Raw genomic sequence first — 8127 nt, forward strand, 5'->3', positions numbered from 1 at the left:
CTATGATTTTGATCCCAAGGTTAAAGCAATTTTGCAGAATATTCAGTCAGGTTCCACTAGTTCTCCGGGGTTTACTTTCTGCAATGGGCTGCTATTTTACAAAGGTAGATTGTATTTGGGAGACTCTAATCAGGATTTGAAGACTTTGGCGTTGCAACAGGTGCATAACAGCCCTTTGGGGGGTCATTCTGGTTACCTCAAGACCTTGCATAGGCTTCAGAAGGATTTTTATTAGGCTGGGTTGAGGCAGGATCTGAAACAATATGTCAAAGAATGTGATACATGTCAAAAACTTAAGCATGAAACGTGTTTTCCGGCTGGTTTGTTGCAACCTCTGCCCATTCCTGAGAAACCATGGTTGGATGTGAGCATGGACTTTGTTGAAGGTTTGCCTAAATCCCATTTGAAGTCTGTGGTGTTTGTAGTTGTGGATAGACTCACCAAATACACTCATTTTATGGCTCTTTCCCACCCTTACACTGCTGCCAAGGTTGCTAATCTTTATCTGCACTTTGTGTTCAAGTTGCATGGAATGCCATCTACCATTGTTAGTGATAGAGATCCGGTGTTTACCTCTCTTTTTTGGAAAGAATTGATGAAGTTACAAGGTGTTAAGTTGGCCATGTCCTCAGCTTATCACCCTCAGTCTGATGGCCAAACTGAGGTGGTGAACAAAAGCTTGGAACATTACCTAAGGGCCTTTGCAGCTGATAGGCCTAGTAATTGGGTGGAGTGGCTGCCCTTAGCAGAATTCTGGTTCAATACCAACTTCCATACTTCAATTAAGATGACACCTTTTGAAGCTTTGTATGGATATTCTCCCCCAAGGGTTCTAGACTATGTGCCTGGTACTACAAGAGTTGATGCAGTGGATTTGATGTTAAGGGACAGGCAGCAGATTCTGCCTTGCTCAAGCAGAACTTGTGTGCTGCTCAGGAACGTATGAGATGGTTTGCCAATCAAAAAAGGGTGGAAAGGTCCTTTGCTGTGGGGGACTGGGTATACCTAAGATTGCAGCCTTATAAGCAGACTTCAATACACAATAAGAGGCTTGGTAAGCTTGCTCCAAGGTATTATGGGCCATTTAAGGTCCTTCAGAAGGTTGGGGAGGTTTCATACAAATTAGATTTGCCTATTGGTTCCTTGATCCACCCTGTGTTCCATGTGTCCAACCTTAAGGCTAAAGTGGGCAATCAAGTGGTGCCTAGACCAACTTTACCTGCTGTAAATGATAATCTGGTGCTTACTCCTGAGCCTGTGATGATTTTAGACAGGAAATCAATCAAGCTAAGGAGCAGGATTGTGACTCAAGTGCTGGTGCAGTGGCAAGGTGAAAGCAAAGACGATGCTACCTGGGAAGTACTGTATGACTTGCAGAACAGGTTCCTCACCTTGTGGGCAAGTGCTTTAAGGGGGGAGAAATTGTTAGGATCATTACTGTGTTGTGATTCAATATTGTGTCTATGGTATGTTTTACTGTTGTATAAGGCTTGTAAGTGACTATAGTTAGTGGTAAGTGACTATAGTTAGTGAGACCGGGTTAATAGGACTGAGTTGGGTTAGTAGCAGTTGTAATGTGGGGCTGGCAGAGTAATGTGAGCTGGAGAGTTAGTTGAGACCATGTATATAAAGGCACGTGTATGATGGAAGAAGGAACAATTTCAACTAATGAATATCCTATTCTTTTCTATCTCAGTTTCTCTATCTTTTCTATTTCTTTCTTTCTTTAATCCCTAGTTTTCCGCATCTTGCTCAGGAGGACCAGCTGTCCTCTAATTCAGTTACTATTCCTTTCAGCCATTGATAATCCTTGCAGTGTCCCATCTAATCTTTTTTTTTTTTTTTTTAATTTTTATACCAAATGAGTTAATTTAGTGTAAAAAACGAGGAGTCTAATATAAGTAAACCATAAAAAAAATATATAATTTTTGAATGATTTTATATTTATGAGCCTTTGTTTTTTTTTTTTTTTTTTTGTTTTTTTTTTTGTTTTTTGTAGAACTAAAAACAATTCAAGTTTATAAATCATATATATATATATATTAGTAATAAGTAAAGCCGAGAGAAAATCCAATTAGATTTTAAATTGGAATTTAATTAGAGTCTAATTTTGCACCACGTGTCCCATCTTATCAAAATTTTAAAATTTTTGAACCAAGTTAGTTAGTTTAGTGTAAAAATTGGATTTCAATTAAAGTTTAATTTTACGGCACGTGTTTCATCTAATTGAAGTTTTTTCAATGAGTAATTTAGAGTAGAAAACAAGAAGCCCAATATAAATAAATCATAAAAAACATAATAATATATCTAACACTATATATAAAATTAGAGGAAGAGAGAGTTTAAATGATTTTATATTTATGAGCATTTTTTTTTATAACTAAAAACAATTCATTTGGCACAAAAATTGTGTATATATATATTAATAGGTAAAACTTAGAGAAAATCAAATTAGATTCTACAATTGAAGTCCAATTTTGCGCCATGTGTCATAAATTATTTATTTTTAGAGAATTATTTATTTTTTAATTTTGAAATCAAATGTGGGACCATATCATAAATATTCATTTAAGTGAGTTATTGTGTACAAAAACCAAAGAATCTAGAATTAATGAACATAAAAGTATTTGAAAAATGGACAATTTAGAAAGAGTTAAAAAATATATATATAAGAATGACTATCAATAATATTTAAATTATATATGCAAGATTATTATACTATGCATCTTAATGTGTATCTTTTAAGTATATCCATGCATATGCGCCCTTCTAAAAAAAAAAATGCATATGCATAGGGTTACAAGCTAGTTTACTTTAAATGCAGCAATATAGAGATTTGTTTGTTCCTATAATTTATTAGACAACCTAAAATAGGAAATTTTACTCTTACTAAAATGGCTCTTGGACTAAAGAGATGATGAAAGTCTTTTGAAATCAATTATGTGATGATTGATAAAACCATCTTTGGGTATTATTTAAATAAGTTACATGACTAATTTAATAAGTCATGTGACTACAAACACATATAAATAAATTTATCAATTGTCATGTAATAAGTTGTAGGAATTTTCCTATAAACAGTTTGGAAATCATAAAAATTAGTTCAATTTAATCTTTCAAGTTTATTTAGGTTTTGACTTATAATAATCCTACTAACTATGACTAATGCCTTCTCCAAAAATAAAAATAAATACTATGACTAACACAACAAAAATTGAATTAAAATTTATCAAACTTCAAGCCTCTTATTGTCAATAGGAATATTGCATTATTAATTAAAGGTCTGTTTGAGATTCGTTTATTTTGTTGAAATTGAATTTTTTTTACTGAAAGTACTGTAAATAAAGGTAAAAGTTAGTTGAAACAGTACAATGAGACCCATGAATAGTACCAAAAAGTGCAGTGGAACCCATGAATAGTAGCAAAAATAAACTAAAGAGTAAAATAAACTGGTATTTTAATTTGAAGCTAAACGCATGCTAAGTTTATTGGAATCTACAAAAATTAATTTGTGTTTTTGCTCATCATTAATTGGATACATACTAAAGATTTAGGTTCTATTATATCTAAAATAATAATAAGGTTCATGCTAAAGAGTGCTCTTAGGGTATTAGTTAACAATTTATTTTAGAAAAGTTTTGACACCACTTTTATGGGAAATGAAAAACGTTATCAAAATATTAATTGTTTTTTTCCCAATAATAATTTTCTTTAAATAAATTACTAATCAATACTTTAAGAGCATTCATTAATATTTTTCTAATAATAATAATCTAATTAAAAAAAATAAAAGTTTAAGAATGACGTGGATGCAAAGGGACTCCCACTCCCACCAACCTATACACCCAAGAGTCCTTCTAGTGCCACATAAAGTGGCACAGAAAAAGCCACAACTCGCCACTTTATGTGGCACAAGACTTTCCCCCAAAATAATGCAAAATTAGAATCACTGACAGAAAGCATCTGGCAGCTACCAACAATCATGATGCGATTGTTTTAAATGTTGAAAGTGAATTGCCTCACCCTTGCCACAAAATTAAGAGATCCAAAAAGCAGTTGAACATAAATGTTCTATTTTTGGGCCAGCAATGATAGGTGTTTGGAAGCCTAAAAGGCAATTATGTGATCAATCTTTCTCAAGAAGAGGCTAACAATGCTAGGTTGAAAGTTTGCTAGAAATTAGGGTTACTCCCATGTATGCTATAGGCAATTTACATATATAATAACATGTAAAGTTATGAGAAAATTTAATTAAATTTCAAATTAAAATTTAATTAGAGTCTAATTTTGCGCCACGTGTTTATTTAATTTAAGTTTTTAAATTTTTGTGCCAAGTGAATTAATTTAATGTAAAAATTAGATTTCAATAAGAGTTTAATTTTGCGACATGTGTCCCATCTAATCTAAGTTTTTTTAATTTTTATACAAATTGGAAATCAATTAGACTCTAGTTTTACCCCATATGTCCCATCTAATCTAAGGAAACGTTGTAGTGCATCTTTTGCTAGAAGGGCAATTATTTCGTCCAATTTACTTGTCTGGATGAAAGATGTACCACCAAACATTCTTTATGTTGTTCAAGCTGATTTGTCCTCTTCAGGGGCAGCTCTACATAGAGCCTGTGACCACCTTGAATTGTTTTAGGCCCAACTTAATTAAACTTTGGCAATAAACTTGGTTGTAGACTAAGGCTACAACTCCATTCAATATTTTTTTTTATTGGATGTGAATTTTGACAAATCTACCATTTAATTACATTTTCTTTTTTTTTTATCCTCCATACTTGCAAAATTTCAAGAAGATCAATGATCAATAATTATATCATCAATCAAATGGTTAAATTTCAAGTTTTTGTAGTCTAAAATTATACATATAAAATAAATTTATGGATCGAATTATAAATAACATCCGATTGGCATGAAATTTGACATGTGTTTTAAGAACATAGAGAACATACAATTCAACAATTAGATTTTCAAAATATGTAGCAATATTAATTTGTTTAGTGAGATTTGTAGCCTTAAGCTACAATTAAGTTTGTAACCAAATTTTGTTCTTAAACTTTGATCCCCTTAACAATATGTTAGTTCCTTACAGATAAAAAAAAAAAGTCCAAAAAAAAACTTTATTTAAATAAAATTTTGAAAGATATGTAGCTTGCAATATTTATAATGAAACTATCATATAACGATTTTAAAATAAGAAAATCCGTAGAAGAAAATTGTAAGATTTTATGCATTTGCATATGTGTGTGTTTTTTCTTCAATATATGAAATTGTCTTTTTATTAGATTTTCTATAATTTAAAATTTTTAATAACCATTCTAAAAAAAATTCCTAAAGCCGCAATTAGTCTTCCTTGATTGAAAATGAAAATGATGTCTTTCTTCAAAAGAAAAATTCATTTTCTTTTTAATCAGGCTTTACACGAGGGTGAAGGTCCGCCCCATTCTTTTAAGGAAAATTCCATGACATCATGTTTCAATTTCTATTTGTTATATCTCGCTATTGAATTTTTGCTGGCCTTACGCGAGACGCAAGTTAATGTTCCCATAAAAAAGAAAAGAAAAAAAAATCGATAATTGTTATACAATTCCCTTATATCAGTTGAGGATATAAGCATTGAATATTACTTTATTTTTTATGCGACAACGTCGAAGGTTGTTAGCGCATGATTCACGTAGTCCAGGTGTCCCCTCTAGTGACTGAGTGATTAGCCAAAACTAGAGCGACATCATGTACAATGAAATGTAAAAAATAATTTTTTACAGTAAAATAAAGTGAATGGGAAATGAAGAGTAGAAAAATAAATTGGCATCACGTGGGCGGCTTGGCCATTGACTAGCACTACCTATCACTTTTGTTTTATCATCCCGCTACCGCGATGTGCTGAGAATCTGAATTCTGAACGAGTCATAAATTACTTTTTCAACCTTCGATAGCTATTACATCAAGACATCAAGTGCAAAATCTTAAATATTGAATTGTCCCTCATAGTTTCTCAAAACAAAAAAAAAAAAAAAAAAAAAAAAAAAAAAAAAAGAATTGTCTCTCATCTCAATCCTCATTGGCCAACCTAGCTCAATGATAGGAAAGTATATGGCGCAAGGATTCACATCAAGTGTAATACCTAAGATATTGCACCTGGTGTAATAGCTTATCAAAGGCTGAGATTGAAAGTTGAAAAAGTAACTTTTAATCTCAGCCATTAAATAAAATATATTAAAAAAAAGTTAAAAAGTTAAAGTTAAAAAGTTAAAAAAGTCAAAAAAAATTGTAAATGAAATTGAGATATTGCACCTGATGCTGAAATGTTACTGGCGAAATGATGACGTAATATCATGATTTTATGAGATATTTGTAGCAGTTGTCTTATTTATATATCCTTTATGTATGGGCTTAATTTGATCGCAGTGAGAAGTGAGCAGAACCATTCATCCTTTCATCGCGTCGTTTATTGATAGTTTGCATTCACAGAGAGAGTCATTCTTTCAGCCTGCTTGTGCCACACAATTAATAATTGAGGTAAACTTCCATAACATTTCCTATTTAAATTCCTTTGTCTATCTATTTATTTATTTTCGCGTTATTAATCTTACCAAAATCATATCTCTTTATCCTAAATCTTCAATACCAGCACCATCCAACAATTATTCACTGAATTTTCTGTCAATATTTTATTAACAGACAATAACATGTCTATCATAAACTTGATAATAGTTTTGAAGCATGTTGTAGTTCAAGTGGGCTCATTTGGTAGGGCATTTCAAATACTCATTTTTAGTTTTTAAACAACATTATACACATTTTTATACATTTTTTCATCTATATATATTTCAAAAAACTACAAATAACACTACTCAAATTACTCTACCAAATGGACAATTTTCCCGATGTTTTCAACAGAAATTCCAAGGTTCAAAATCTCCCTACTCCAATTGCTAAATTATTAAAAAAGGAAAAAGAAAAACTTGAACATTTTTTTTTAATTAAACTTGATCATTGTTATTAGTTTCTGAAAATTTCAATTGATATAGGCCTAGCGTTCACTAACTGCATTCTCATTTGTGAGCATTTTTTTTTCCCTAGTGCCTGTCTTTTTCTTTCAACTAAATCTTAGCTTTGGTTCGGTTGAAATGTTGACACATGTCAAGTTGTCAACCCCTATCCCTTATATAGGTTAGATGGAATTTTACTACTACTTCCCTTGGTATTCAATTATTTGAGAACACAATTTTTCATGCTACATACCCAACAAATTTTGCAATGTCTTTTTATCATATATGTTAGGACATATATGTTTTAACTTGATTAAAAACATATGTCACTTATTTATGTAAATTGGCTAATCCTTTGACAAAACGCACTCTACTTGTAATTGGGTAGTTCTAGGTGTTTTTAATACTTCAAGAAACAATGTTTCAAGGTCAAGTGTTGAAGTCATCACGTCTGTCCAAGAGAAAGCAAGCTGAAGTGCAAGGTTTTTAAAGCTCGACACCTGCTCGATAGCTACCTCGACACCTGGCTATCTGTCGAGATCTTCAGCGGATTCTTATCGCAATCTCGATAGCTTCTCGATAGCTGGTCGATCGATCGAGAAAGTTTTTGTCCCCTCGACACCTTCTCAACACCTCCTCGATAGCTGCTATCTGTTGAAATTCATTAAAGCTCGACACCTCCTCGACACCTCTCGATCGATCGAGGTTACGGGAAATCAGAATTTTCAGCTTTTTGATTTTTGGGCCAAGTTTATGTATTTGAGTAGGGTTTCTTTTCTCACAACCCTAGACTTATATAAGGCTTATTTTAAAGGCCGTCACATAAGAGAATACAAGGAGAACATATGCAAAAAGGTGATTGATGCTTTATTCTCTCTGAAAGAAGCTACTGCGTCTTTGCGCCTTAGGGTTTTGTAACCAAGTGCTTCTTGATCTTCATTGTTGATGAAGTGAAGAACTTTGCAGCCAACATTCTTCTTCCTTAAGTTGGTGAGTGAGTCACGTACTAGGATTCGTGCAAAGGAGTTAGTCATGTACTGGGATCCGTGCAACAAAAAGGGTGGCGTTCATATATTGAAGAGTTCAGAGGTTCTGAAGCGGTAGAAGGTTTCTGCTGTGAGTTCATCTAC

Source organism: Quercus suber, unplaced genomic scaffold (assembly GCF_002906115.3).
Source record: "Quercus suber isolate HL8 unplaced genomic scaffold, Cork oak 2.0 scaffold_21, whole genome shotgun sequence".
NCBI lineage: Eukaryota > Viridiplantae > Streptophyta > Magnoliopsida > Fagales > Fagaceae > Quercus > Quercus suber.